Here is a 15,060-nt window from a genome sequence, read left to right on the forward strand (position 1 = left end):
TGAACCTCTTAGAACATATCCCAAATTTCATGCACATTATCAAAAGAGTAGGCAGCTGGGAAGCTGAAGGAATATGGGCTTTTGTAGGTGAGAGCAGTGGGATACTGGAACGCTGAGGCAGCTGGATCAGGTTTCATGGCTTGGTGAGTTTTTATGGCTTTCAGTGACTCCAGTTTCCAAGTGTGACTACATATTCTAAAAAGCTCTGGGGCCCTGTTGTAAGCTCTGAGCTCCTCTTAACAGAATTTTCTTGTGAATGGGTGTATGTATGGATCTATATATACACACCCACTTGCCCAAATGACTAATAGCAGGTGTTGGAGGGAGAACACAGCCTCTAGCTTCCATAAACCAAAGCACAAGGAATCTTGCTCCAAGGTAGCTGAAGCAGAGAGATGAAGAGAAGCATTTTAAAACTGATGAACTGCCTTTTGTGAAAGGTCTTGGAAACACCTGCACTAGAGATTTTTAAAACCTGGACTTACCAGAGAAGGTAGAAGACGGTTTCATATCAGGTCACTGTGTGAGTGTATGAGGGTGACAACAAACAAAAAAAGGTGCTGCCTTGACAGCTACCAAGATTGTACTGCTTTAGATGCCCTTAAGGAAATAAAAATTCAACAGCAAGCACACTGTCTTTTCATAGGATGGAGAAAGGGATAGGCAGAAAAGATTGGTGATAAGGTCCTTTGTTCTTTGTTTTGGTTAGAGTCCCACCAAAGGTTGTCTGGGAAGTGATAAAAAAAGGGTCATAGGGAATGAGTTACTCATGATGCAGAGCAGCCATCACCTTGATGTGAAATGAAGGTGGAGGAAAGAGTTGAACACAAGTGGAAGGACAGCGCCTGTATATCACATATCTATTCTAAAGGCTGTGCCTAATTTTTAAGTATCTCCTAATTCGCAGGACTAAAGTGTTAGAAAGTCATTCAGTTTGCTTGTGGGCTTACCATGAAGGCAAGTCAGAACAAGAGAAAGGTTAAAAAAATATCCTTGGGCATATGAGAGTGGTCCTGCCTAATTCAACAAGCTTCTCATCTCCTCTTTTCTGTTGCATCCTAAAGCCTTGGATTGTAGCACTGTCTGTATGATGGGGCAAAAAATAAATATGTTACAATAATCTTATTTTCCACATGTAAACCAGAAGCTGGTTAGTTCTAGATGACAGCTTGGGTGGTTCATAATGAGCCGAGGCTTGGTTTTGTATTGTAAGGAAAATATTCCCACCTCAAAAATAAGCCAAGGCTTTGCTCTTGATGTGGGCTCCAGGGCACCCCTGGCGCCCCCAGCCTCCCCCCAGCACAGCACCTGGCACAGTGCCGCGGGGTGTTGTGCCGAGCTGGCCGGCAGACACTAGGTGGAAGCCTTGGGTTGCGGTTCCACTGCAGCTGCTGACGGCAGGAGGAAGGGGACTTGTGCTTTCAGAAGGGAGATCTTTTTCTTTTCTTCTTGGCTTCACATGCTAGAAAGGGAAGTCCAAGCTCTCCTGGTGCGCAGTGGGGTGAGCAGAGGAATGGAGGAGAAGTGTCAGTCCAATCCCGGGTCCTCCCTGCAACAGGATCTTGTGAGCAGGGCTGTGGTGGGAGCCTTGAAACCCTCTGTGTTCTTGGGTGTGGTTGGGTGGCAAGATTGATTTAATTTATCCTGATTTATTTTATCCTCATTTATGTATTCTGATGGGGAAAATTTTGCGATCCCTGTGAATGCATAAAAAAGAATTAATATTGGGATGAAAGTGAGTACCGATTAGCTGCTTTATCTTGCAACGAATGCTGGTAGAGCCAGCTATGATAAAGTGCATGCTGAATTTATGATGATTGCTTTCGACAAGGCCTCCAATCTGAAAACTATTCCAAATAGGGAGATTTAGAGTTAGTACAAAGAATGAATCACAGGTTAAGTGAGAGCCAGATGAAACTTGAAATGTTCATTTGAGAGAAATGTCAAAGTTTATGATTTCAAGGCGTCTTGTTACTTCTCATGATAAAAATACTGTTTTCAGTGTATTCCTAGGAACTAAAAATTATGAACATTTCCATTAGATACTTTTAGAAAAATAACTGATATTTTATTTTGAAAATTAGTAAAGTTTTGGTACCATTTCACATATCAGTTGAAATGCAGTTGTTGTGCCAAATCAAATCTCGTATGAGGCCATGTTATGCAATCCTACCAGTAACATAACATAACATGCATATAATAATTAAATATTGTTATATAATTTAGTACAGGTGATACTTTATATTCAAAACAAGTGATTTTTCTACAAAGTAATGAGTTTTCTATCAAAAGCAATAGCAGCTTTATTAGTCTGTGCTGAATGAAACAATTTAAATTTTTGCACTCTGAAATAGAAACGTTCTGGGTACTAGTTAGGGACCAATTGCTTTAATATCCTAGAAACCTGTTTCCAGGCTAATGGCAGGATATTGAACACATCAGTGTCTCTCATTATTAACTGAAGAACGTAAAAACAATACAAGCAGAAAAATATGTTAAGAAAATAAGTTGCTTTCAAAAGTAGTATTTTAATTTGAAAGAAAATCTGTCATTTTTTTCCTTAAGACAAACTTTTCAATACTGAAATTTTTGTTTCAGCCTCCTTTTACATAGGGATTTTTCATTTGTACTTCGAATTTTTTGAAAAATGTTGATTTTATTGAAGTGGTATTTTCTGGTTGAAGACTGTTCGATTAAAATTTTCTCACTAGTGTGAGCTGTTATGACACACTCCTCCTCCACCCTCTGAGCTGTGGTAAAAGGGTGAGTGAAGTTATTGATTTATCTTTCCTTATTTTTTTTTTAGTGCAATGACTTCAAGAGCTTCATGGCCGTTCTGCAGACAGATGCACAATTGTGAAACATCAATATGGACTGCAAATCTCTACTGTCAGTCAGCTTCTCTTCCCCTCTGCATAACGTAATCCCTATCTCCACAATGCCTGCACAGATACACGTTAGCAAAGACGTTTTTCTGGAGATAGTGTGCATAGCAAACACTCCCTTACTTGTTCTCATCTCTAGCAACATTATACGGAGTTTCAGTTCACAGTTCCCTGTGTTCCCCCTCCTACCACTGAAATGCAGCCAACTCTGAGCTGCGGCTATTAAACATCACACAAGCAACACCACGAAACAGATTGTGGAAAGCACGGGAATTCAGGGAAAAGGAACAAATTGAGAGAGGTCTGGGAAGTGATAACAAAGGATCATAGGGAATGAGTTACTCATGATGCAGAATAGCCTTCACCTTGGTGTTCAGGTGCTACCAGCATGCAAGGGCAAGTTTTTGAGGGTAGCACAAAGAGATGTCACTAGGAGCAGTCAGGTTTCAGCCAGGGAGACGAGCAAGTCAGCTTCCTTAACCACTGAGTTTTGTCAGTCTGTCAGAGTCCCAAGGAAAGGGCTGAAGGCATCATTGCTTGTGGGTTTTAAAACTGGTCAGTTTCAAGACAGGTCAAGGCACTTTCAGGACAGATGAATAAAACGAGGTAGAGCAAGTACTGTATCTATTCCCACTTTGTATGAGTCTGAGAAAACAGTTGGGAGAAAGATGGAAAGGTCTGAAGGAATTACATGTACAAAGTAAGAAAACAGTGTGAACTGGTGTGATAATAGGTGTGACTTGGCCGGGGAAAAGCTTCCAAAGACAGTGCTCTTCTTTGACAACATGATAACCTTAAGGTGAGAAAGGAGGAACAAGGGGAAGATATGCAATAAATCAGAGGAAAGAGAAATGTGTGTGAATGTATGTAGCTGTTTATGTGTGTGTAGCACAACACGATTCTCATTCATATTGGAAAGTGTCTGCATCTCAGTTTGCTTACACTAGTGGCTTGAAGAGGGCACCTTGGCACAAAACCTGCACATGGATTCTTGCTGCTTTAGGTAAAGTGATGAGTGGGGAAGGTAGCCAGACACTTTCACTGAGCATTCAATGGACAGCTAAGAAGCAACTGCAAAAGTCTGTTCCCAACTCAAGTTGCATAGCAACACCAAATTGTCAGATTGCTGTTATGTCAGTCCCTTACATTATCCCCATTATTACAGCTGGTTTTAGGAATCACGCAGTACGATATTGCTAGCCCACTTCCCAGCTGGATATGTGACCTTTGTCTCTTGCTGAATGATGCCATGTAATTTGCTGCAAAGGTGTCTCAAAGTAGTACACCAGAGAGAAAAATCTTTGAGGATTCACCAACACAGACCATAAGGAGCAAAGGATGGGCCTGTGCAGGATGGGGCAGGAGGGGCGGTTCAGGGCACATCAGTATCCTCAAAGAAGTCTAGTGTCTGCCAAACTCATCAGGATGTGTGTTACCCCATCACTTCTCTGAACTGAGTCATTGATCCAGCTGAAAGCCTGTATTAAGGGTGAGCCACAGTTGCTCATAAGATGTGTTTCGAATGCTTCCAGTGCCTGCTTGTGCTTGGTGTTTGGCTCTCTCCTGTGGGCCATTGTAGCTGTGCAATCCTAGCTTCCAGCTGTTTACTGCTTTTCACTGAAAGCACCTTGTGAGCTGTTTCCTGGTGGAGATACTGAAATACAAAAGTAGTCACAACATCATCATCCTGTGATGTTTCAGACGCTTTCAGTCTCTGAAATAATACCTAGAAGTCTGCTTCTCTTGCAGGATGTTTCTAGTAACCTGCATAATGTCTTTCCTAGATATCTTGTGTAGCACAGCATCTTCCTCCCTTTTTCATTCTATTGCTGCTTCTTTTGCTGGCAAAAGATCTTTAAATGCCTCTGCTATCTCTCTGCAGCCAAGGCAACCAGGGTCGCTGGATACCAAGGTGTGGCCAGAGTTTTAAGGATGCTAATAAACTGAATGAACTCCTTTACTGTGAACATCAGAGTGACGTGGACTTAGGACACCAGGTATAATGAAAATTACCTTACAGGCCTTTTGCACTGGATAATGGGGAGAGTGACCTGCTTAAGCAAGTAATTCTCAGTGATGTATCTCCTTTCTGAAGAGTGCCTGGTTGTAAATTCTACCAGCTTTTTCAAGATCACTGCTGCAAATTATGAACCAGCAAACAGACCTCAGAAGGACAAGATAGACTGCCTGTTCCCTCTGTATAGAGTAATGGAATTATTCTGCTTAATTAAAACAACTGATGAGAAAACAAAGAGCCTCAAGATTCAGTTCCTCTGTATCTGTGCCCAGAATGCAAAGTACGCAAGTGGCACAACACCTGGACTGGGACCTGCAAGTCACTCTTGCTTGATAGCAAGGAGACTGAGCTCAAAGTCTAACACAGCAGATGATAAACATCCACGTAGGACATTGCTAGAAGAGATCTAATGGCTGTGGAGTTACCCTTAACAAATGAACATCTCTTTAATGCAAAATAGCTTAGCAGTTCTTATGAAAAAGGAACAAAAGCTGTTTGTCTGATTTTCACCTTTCTTCCCTTTAGTACTCCCCTGAACTGCTGGATGGGCCACTCCAAAAAGCTTATTTCCTTCTCCAGGAGAGAGTCTTCTCTCTGTATTTCCGATTTATCTCGCTTCCCACTGAGGATGAGGGATTTGAGATTGATGCCTTTTCCTGGTTTTAAAATCAAGAGTCATACACGGTTAGAAGGGGAAAAGGGATTTTACCTTGGTATTTATTTTAAGGATCCTTAGGTGTATACATCTAGGTCATATGCATCGAGATGCACCCTGCCGAGTCTATCCCTGTGTCTCTCTCTCTGTGTCTCTGTGTCTCCCCCCCCCCCAACCTTGGGTATAACATTATAGGTTTTACTAATTAGCATATCTATCAAAGATTCCCCAATGAGAGGCTCAAGTGAGCCCCCCTCCCCAAGGAACCTTCCTCTGGATGGTTCTATCTTGGTTTACAGAATATGTTCTGGAGAGGACCTTGGGGTCTGGGGCACACTGATCCCTAGCTATGAAGCTTCTAAAATGTTTAGTCTCTCAGCTTGACAAACAAGTCCAAGAATGTAAGCGAAAAGCACCAGGAATACAGAAGTTGTAAAAAGGTATAACAGGGGTGTAAAAGAAAAGGCAAAAATCTTCATGGCATCAAGATCATTAATGAGAGAGCAGGTGTTGACGTGGTCACTGGCACCCACCAGCTTTGTAGCTCAGTTATCCTGAGGACCACTCTCAGGAGGGGTTTATCCAAGGGCTCTGCAGAGCAAATAGACTTCCATGACTTGTAGCTGCTCTGCATGTGTTTGTTGACAGCCCTGTAGTTCATTGAAGGAGTCAGCACCGAGTTTTAGGCTGTGTCAGCCAGACTGAAGAGTTTTGTGTAACCTTGCTGCCATGGACTATCTGGAAGTACATATATGAGAGACTGTTCCAATTCATGTTTCCAATTCATGTTTGATAATTAATATGGCTTTTCCTTTTTAACTTGGTCTTCTAGTTTATGGTGGATAGGGCTGAGGATCCCCAGAGGTGAGTGGAGGATTCTTTTGTTAGACTTTACACTATGGTCAGACCTCTGTAAGATTTCTCTACATATATCTCTATCAGTTTCAGTCTGTATGTGTTACCAAGTACCATCTTTGCAGTGCCTCAGCTGTATTTGACAATTCGAGTTTCCCATGACCTTTGAGGATAACATTTGCAGGTTAAAACGTGCTGAATAAGGGACAAATGAGAAATGGAAAAGAAGTGAAAATAGTCAGGTTTTAAAGAAAATAATCTTCTGTCAGCATTGTTTGCATGTGTGCTCATTTCTTATAAACATTCAAAGACCCGAGTTTCCTATTGCTAGTATATATGGAAAACAAATGTCAAGACTGCACATGAATACTTTCCATAAATTAATATTAAATGTGCAGACACATTTCATCTCAAAGTGCTTGTACACTCCTCTTGTCAGAAAGCAGAATAAATGATGATCAGAATCACCACCTAGGGCTGGCTATTTCCATCTGTAGTTATGAAAATGCTGTACAAGGAAGGTCAGGATCATAGCCTCCAATTTTGCAAATCGGACACAGTTCCTCAATAAAGCCACTTGTCTGGCAGTCACAGAGCTTCCACCTCTCTACTGAACCTGCAGAGGCAAGTGTAAATGCACATCTGATTATTTTCTCTTCCGTCCTTGGCTACCCCTTTTAAAAGGAGTCACTCACCCTTTCATTTATTGCTCAGGACGTGAAGCTGTCCATCACCACCCAGCACAGGCTGCCATCTATCCTGTGAGTGCATGTGTGCTTACTGGCATGCGTTTTCTCTCTGTCTCCCTTCCAAGGAGGAACTGAAGGCCTTGCAAGCATGCCTTGCTGCTTTCCTTCAGGTCACCTCTGCTTCTGCCTTCAGTGCCCCTCATGGCAAAGGATCTCTTCTCCCCTGCATCTCTTTCCGGTTTGCCAGAAGCCACCTTCAGCAAATGTCCTGGCAGAAGAGTCCTGATTGTGTGCTTGAGTATTTTGTACCTTTCCTACTGTCCTTGTCTTGTTTGTAGCGGTCTTTCATTTTCCAGGGCTGTGAGAGGAAGATCTGTAGTCCTGAGTCCTCTCTGCTTTCCTGTGTGGGTTTTCATCCTGACAGTCCCCCAGACTGTGCAGAGGTGCAGGAGGGCTATAGGGTGAGTGTGTTGTTTCCTGCCAGAGCAGATTTTGCTAATGCATTTTACAAGGTTCCCTGGGAGGATGAGCTTGGTAGTGGCTTCAAGAAATGAAATTCAGTCAGAAGGGACTTGATCAAAATGTTTGAAGTAACATGTATCAGAAGAGGTCTTGTTGGGAACAAGACCTTTTCTTCGTGTCTTTCCAGAAACTAGCAAAAGGCAATTCTGAGAAAAATTGGCAAATGCAGTACCTGGCTACTTCACACAGTGGTGATTAATCCATGAGGCGTGTTGCCACTCTGTGTTCTGGAGGCCACAAATGGAAGTAAAAAAATCCCAGTAGCTGTATGGAGTAAGCCAGCTTCCAAATGCCTAGGAATTAAAATGTTCCTTGAGCTGCCTTGTACAGCTTCTCAAGGGCTCTGAGGACACCAACAGCCCTGATTGTCCTTGCCCAGCATTTCTTGGGGCTTCTTCCACCCTGCCCAGGTCCCAGGCCCTCAGGCCCCCAAAGCCATCAGCTTCTGCCCCAGTGATGCTGCAGGAGGGCTGCTCTCCAGCTCCCCACAGCTCTGCCCTGCCTGGCCACGGCCCTGCTGCTCCAGTGAGGTACCTGATGCCATGGGATGGGGTTGCCCCTGCTTACTCCCAGATGCTCTGCTTCTCAGCTGGGCTGTAGGGATGTCCCTGTGGAGCCCCCAGCCTTCCTAGGGCCCTGGCACTTACACAGTTTTGTAAGGCTGCAACCTACTCTATTTATATAAATGATATACCATCACATGCCATAGCCAGTAACATTTCTAAAGTGGATGATTCTCTCCCAATATACTTCTTTTATCAAAAGCAAAAGAGTTAATGCCTGCCAGGATACAGAACTGCTAGCAGAGACTGCAAATGCAATACTTGGACTAGTAAGTCATTTTACCAATGCTCTTCCTCTTAAAAGTGATCATTGTTAGAAATCATTGATCTTTTCCTTGTCCTCTTAATCTGACAATATCACAGCTCCAAAATGGAAAGCCTTGCTGTGTGAGCAGAGATACACAGATCAATATCCCTTCTTGTGGCAGCAAGTGAAAATGTGTGGTGCAAAGGTAGACTTGCACAGTCCTGTTAGCAGGAACAGCTTGGATACAAGCATCAAATGTCATGGCAGTTGAAATGAAAAAAGTGAATATAGATGTTTATGACATCTTCTTTGGAATTTAAGCATTATTATTTGGAGGATAGCTGCAACATTTAGTTATAAAACTTCTGGAATTTCTGGGGAGAAGGAGGGAAATGAAGCTAGAAATACATGTCAAAATAGTTGTATCTCACAGTGTTTGGGCACATTCATTTCAGAAAGGCAGGTAGTGACCACTGGCTGGACTGGAGGGAACGGCCTGAAGTTGTGTCAGGGGAGGTTTAGGCTGGTATCAGGAAAAGGTTTTTCACCCAGAGGGTGTCTGGGCACTGGAACAGGCTCCCCTGGGCAGTGGTCACAGCACCAGCCTGACAGACCTCAAGAAGCGTTTGGACAGTACTCCCAGGCACAGGGTGTGACTCTTGGAAATGGCCCTGTGCAGGCCAGGAGTTGGACTCGATGACCCTTGTGGGTCCCTTCCAACTCAGCTTATGCTGTGATTTGGTGATGCTGTAGTCAGACAGAAGAGGCTAAGGGATCCATGCTTTTATTAACACACACTCCTATGCTTACTGAAACGGCAGGCTACAATATCTTCTAGATTTATAAGCAGATATACTGCAGCTCAACAACCAAAGTCTCCAACACCAAAATCCACAAACTAAAGTTTAGCCTTGGTACAGCCCAGGTAAATTTGGTTCTGGCTCTTCCCTTAATGAGATATTTGAGCAAAACGTGTTGCATTCATTGTGAGGATTTTCTTGCACCATGCAGGACAGAGGGATCATGGACAGATTCAACTTTTTTTTTTTAAAAAAAGGAAACGAGCTATTAAAATACTTGTGTCCTGACTTCCATCACTTCATTGTGTTGGGTTGTGGGAGGGGAGTTTTTTCCGCAGTAGAAGATCCTTCTTTTGCTTTTCGGTGTCAATGCCTAGGGCAAATTCATGGCCTAGCTGCTTCTCATGCTTAGCAGGGGATGGCTGGGCTGCCTTTCTTGCATGCTGCTTCATGGTGGTGGTAAATGTGGGATCTGACTGTGCATCAGGTCTGAGGAATCCCATAGGAAGCCTTCACACAGAGGATTTAACTTGTGATTAAAAGCAAGACAAGGCTGCATCTGTATTAACCTTCTCTCTGCAAAACCCAAGAAGGTCTCCCAACTTTCTCCTCCCCAAACCTCCACCACTTTTCCTCTTTCTTTGATTTCTCAGCTAAAAATAGGGTGACAGAGGGACTGTGGGGTAAGCAGCTGGAGTAGAGCGGAGCCAGTTGCCATAGAAACCAATGAGCCACTTAGCAGCACTTGCCTTCCTCCTTTGCCTGTGGATTTATTTTTCCCTCTTGTTCATGGAGGGCCAGTGTGGGGTGGCAGGAGCAGTCCCACACCAGCTGAGACGCAGCTCCCTGCCCCTGTGGCCACCTGGGATGCCAGCGTTCCCTCAGGATCTGCCTCCCACGTGAGGAAGGGGAGAGGGAGGATGGACTTCAGATGGAAGAAGGGTCTGAGCTTCAAGACTTGTGCATACGCTGGGTTTTTCCCCTCACCCTGGCATCTTGTTTTCCTGTTATGCTACGTAGCACTTGGATGGTGCCCCAAATATTGCAAGAGGACTCTCCAGGCCACTTGTGCCCTGCCCTGTCTCTAAAGATGGCAAATAGCAGCAGTTGGATTTTATGCATGTAACCACGTGCTATATTTCACCCCAGGCTTGAGTAGCAAAGACAGTAGTTTGGAGGTGAACATATGGGTTAGAAGAAGAGAATATTCCTTTCTTCCCAGGTCTTCCTCCCATAATGAAAAATTAACATTTGGGTGATTATTTAAAATAGATGCCCAACCTACTTTTGGTTCACATGGGGCTAAAGTTGCTTTAATTTCACTGCATATACATTTCTCAGTGGGGAAAACCTATTTCCTTGAAAGATCAGAAGCTCTAAATGGAATACCTGAAACATATTAAGCTATAATTTGGTTATACCTGATTCTGGCTTGCTGTACTTGATATTCAGTAGTTTTTTTCTTTCTTCTTTTTCCCTGAGACTGAAGAGACATACATTGTTAGGTAGCACATACTTCACTAAGTTTAAAAATAAACTTAGGAAATATTATCACTAGCAGAAAAGTACTAGATTGGCAGCTCTTGGAGAATGAAATCTTCTCTTCAGCCCTGAAGTGACAGAGCCAGTTTTGGTAAGACCTTCCCACACTGCTCCTCATCCGTATGCTCCAAATATTGCTCCCTCATAACCCGAGTCATGTGAAAGAGCCCCAGCTGCTCACACCTGGATGCAAACCCCAGGTGTCTGCAGGCAGGTGCTGTTTTCTTTCTCACTCTGTGCTGTGTGGAAGTGGTAATGGGAAAGACAGTCATGCATTAATGGATGCTGCAAATAAAGCTGTAAGGAATTTGCCAGCATGCCTGGTAAAGCTTGCTGATGCAGTGCTGCTCCTTCAGGTTGCACATTACCGGCAGTTCAGAAACTTTGGAGAAAAAGTTGATTCTCTAGAAATTGTGGTAGATAAAATTGAAAGCAGTTTCTAGAAATTTGGACTGGATAGTTTTCCTCTGCGTAGTCTGCAATTGGGTTTTTGTGTTTGATTCCCCCTCTGAACATGAATGGAGGACTCAATAAATGGCATCACACAGCAGTATATACAGGGAAGTGTAAATGTTAAATAATGAATCCTTATGACATACCTGCAAAGTCAAATGTATTATTTAACTTCTGCTCATCAGAGAAAGTCAGGCAAGACATGTGTGACAGAGTTAGAACTGGATCAAAGGTATACGTGGGAAGACCTGAAGACCTCCTTCACTGAGAAGTGGCCTGGCTATCCGAAGGATGCCATTCTGCAGCTGCTTAGAAGAGGTCAGCTTTGACTCTTGATGCTGACTCTTAGTATTACATGTCTGTACCACATCACTGACTCCAGCAGGACCTACCTATGCTCTAAAGAGCTGTGTGAGCACTTGTGCTGCTGGGTGAGTCCACTTCAGATCTGTGCAGACCCATAATAGGGAGCATGGCAGAAATATGGGCAGGGTCATGCTGTGTTCTGGTGTTGTCCTGGTTGGCACAACAGTCTTTCTGCAGCCCTTGCTGTCAAAATAATGCAAAACAACCTTGGGGTTTCATCATGTGTCACATCAGGGTCATTTATTTAGTCACCCGTGCTTGCTTCTCTCTCTTCATTTTCGCCTAGGGTCCTGTGCAGCAGCTCACGTGCGATTAACTGCTTTCCAGCATTTAAGTGAGACTGCAGTGCAAGAATTTGATCTGAATTAAAATATATCCCCAGATTTAGGCAGCTTGATCCAGGTTTGGTGGTGGCCTATTTCTCAGTGAAATGTGTAACAGCAGACAAGTGTCTTCTCTTGTATATTATTATGTTTCTTAATTTCACGGTGTGTTTTCTTTGTTTGTTGTAGTAGCCTGAAGTCATGCATCAAAACTCTTCCTGTATTCATGAAAACGTACCAAAGGCGAGCTTCACTGGCTAATTAAATCTTCTCTGTTGCACACTGGCATGATTAATATATATTTAAAACAAACAAAATTTTCTATTATAAAACTTCTCCTATTCTATTCACCTGATGTTATTAGAAGGGTCTGTCCCAGGAGTTAGGATGTGCTGAATGCTATACAGGAAGTAGGAGGAGCAAGAATCTGGGGCAAGCGGGTACAAAAATAAAGGGGTGTTTGTACACAGAGGAGTTCCTGTATGCTAGAAGAAAAAAGGTAAAGGTTACAAAGCAAATTCTTCCATCAGCAAGATCAGAAGCTGCACGTCTTCTGTCCTCTTTAGGAGTCATTCAGAGCTGCAGCTTGTTGGCTGCAGAAAGCAAATGAGATTTGGGAGGAGAAGAACTGAACCCCACAGCAACAGCTTGTGGTGGAGGGGAATAGAGAACTGTCGAGCACACTGAGCATCAACAACAGATGGGCTTTTGTGCAAAACATGGCATCACGGTTAGACTGGAAATGGGAAATGATGGCTTTCCATCTCTACATTAAAGCATTCAGGAAGCATAGGTGTGTTCTTGATGGTTTGAACTTACAGGTGGGGATTGGCTCATTTCTACTTCCTCTTCTTCCGTCTTCCTAAAGAAACCCTTTCACTTTTTCTCTGCTTCCTCAGGACCTTCGTCCACACAGAAAATCCTATCTTCAGCCTCTAAGGGACCGAGATTTTGGCAATCTCCAGTCCCTAATACTACTCATTTGTGCCAGTTTAGCTGAGCTGAGTTTGATGCCCTTTCCTTCAAGTCCACAAGCTGATGTCCACAGACTACTGTATAGAAGCATTGCTGGGAAACGTGGCAGTTGATGGAATGTGCTGGGTAAGCAGAAGAGATAAGAAGTGACTGGGAAAGAACCAGCCAGGCTGGATTATTTGCAGGAACCAGGTCTGAGATGGCCTTGCCATCCAGCTGCTAGAAACAAACTCAAGACCCAATGACTGGGGTTTAATGCTGGTGGAAAACTCCTTACTTTGCAATGGGCAATTTGTAGAATTCTTAAAAAAAAAAAGTATTTACATATAAAATTATAATGTTTTGGTTAATGTTGTGTTCTTTTCATTAATAATATTGAGGTTACATTGAATTTGTTTTGCACAGCATCTCTCTTTTCAATATGAAATGAGTTTTTGTACTGGTTGCTGTACACTGCTGAACCAGCCGATGGGGAAAGCAATGAGAGAAGCAATGGTAACTTGGGGTTTGGTAAATCAGCCACTGTGTGTACTGGGTCTAAGGAACCCCTGATTTGTTCATCTGTTTTCTCCATTAACGGGAACCTAATAGAGCTAATAATTTTGTTTTAATTAGCATTAGATGCCAGTAAGGAAAAGGGAAGCTTTGATGCCTTTCTCACATGTACTGACGAGCCACAAAGCTGGCTCAGGCATAAAACCTCCCTGGATGAGAATGGAAGAGGGGGTGTCCATGCTGATTGTGGATTCAGGAGGGCAGCATGGCATCAGATTACATCTGTTTGGTATTTTAAGGTTTCTTTACGATCTTAGAGTAGAATGTCATTACCTGAAGAATGCAGTCCTGCAGTTTAAGAAGAAATAAAATGTATTCCATAGAAAATTCTGCTGCTGTGGAAAATGTGGGGCCTTGTCAGAAACCCTCTCACCGAGGGGTGAAACTGCACTCCAGACTTCATGATATTAAACATGAGGGGAATGGGTTCAACTCTCTTGCCCTTTTCGGTGAGATTGCAGCTGACAGTTCAGGCAGGAGGATCTGTGCAGTGAGTAGTGTGAAGTGGGATAATGCATACTGAACACTGCGTGCTGGGAGACGTACATACAGCTCTTGTTCTAAATAGTGCCTTCAGACATAGCCTGTGGAGTATGTGCATAATGGCCCTTTGCTGGAATTTTTGCAATGTATAATCTTTGATGGGAAGTGGTTGCTTCTGTATAAAACTGCATCTGCCATTGCAGACTGCTAGGCATGTTCTGTGCATAATGTTGTGGTGTTACTGCATGTGTACATTGCTAATGCCTAGACACACTTCTGAAATGATGAATATTTTTTTCTTCATTATGATCTGGTGCAATGACAATTCCTCACCGAAGTGTCATCTCAACTACTTGCTCTTCAGTAGTGCAAAAAGATCTGATTAATTATTTGTTTAAAGGCTGTAAATATACTTTCTTCCATCTCTCCCCCTTTCATTCTCAGATAACTCAGGCATAATGTCTTTGATAATTTTTCCTGAGGCTCGCCAGAATACATGATCACTAGGATGAGGCCCAGGTATGTGCAGTCGTGCTTCAGAACCAAAGGAACTGTTTGAGATTTGTTTATTTGGCAAACAAAACAAAGCCTGGCTGCTTTCTGTTCTCTTTTCTAGGCTGTTAACTCTGGGTATTGTTCACTGTCAGTGCTAGCAGAAAATTAATAGATTTAAAATATGGCTCCTCTGAGCAACTGAACAGAGAAGTTTAAAATGAGAGTCCCTTCTCAAAATTACTTACTGCAAACCATTCAGAGCTTGCTAGACTGCTCTGTTTTCTATGGTGCTTTGGATTGTGACAGAAAGAAACTGTGTAAAAGTAAGATATTATTATTAGCTCCATCCATGTTCAAGCTGACTGATAACATCAACTGTCCTCTCCTTTCATTGATGTTCTTGTGAGATCCGTCAATCAAGGCTGTGTCAGCAGCACACGAGGGGGAGTGTGCAAGTGTGTTTATTTTTACAGTCAATTGTATTTGCTAATGAAACTGGAGTCCATTACTAGAGAGGGAGCCTATGTGAGTTAGTGACTGAGTCAATTCATTATCAAGTGCTGGCTCTTGTGCCAAGAATTGCTGGGGAGAACTGAAAATCATCACTCCTCCACCCCCAGCTCCCTTCTGTCTAA

The 15,060-nt window shown here is 43.0% G+C and overlaps 1 long non-coding RNA gene across 1 annotated transcript; it reads left to right on the forward strand.

Annotated features, from left to right (window-relative positions):
- The first annotated feature begins 1,348 nt into the window (after positions 1–1,348).
- LOC121675616 lies at positions 1,349–5,590 on the forward strand. The gene is made up of 3 exons (XR_006020137.1): positions 1,349–1,564; positions 2,807–4,374; positions 4,768–5,590. It is a non-coding gene; the product is annotated as an uncharacterized LOC121675616 (long non-coding RNA).
- Positions 5,591–15,060: the final 9,470 nt, after the last annotated feature.

The sequence above is a fragment of the Corvus kubaryi genome, unplaced genomic scaffold (genome assembly GCF_017639235.1).
Source record: "Corvus kubaryi isolate FWS band 111438036 unplaced genomic scaffold, C.kubaryi_AGA036_p1.0 74, whole genome shotgun sequence".
Classification (NCBI taxonomy): domain Eukaryota; kingdom Metazoa; phylum Chordata; class Aves; order Passeriformes; family Corvidae; genus Corvus; species Corvus kubaryi.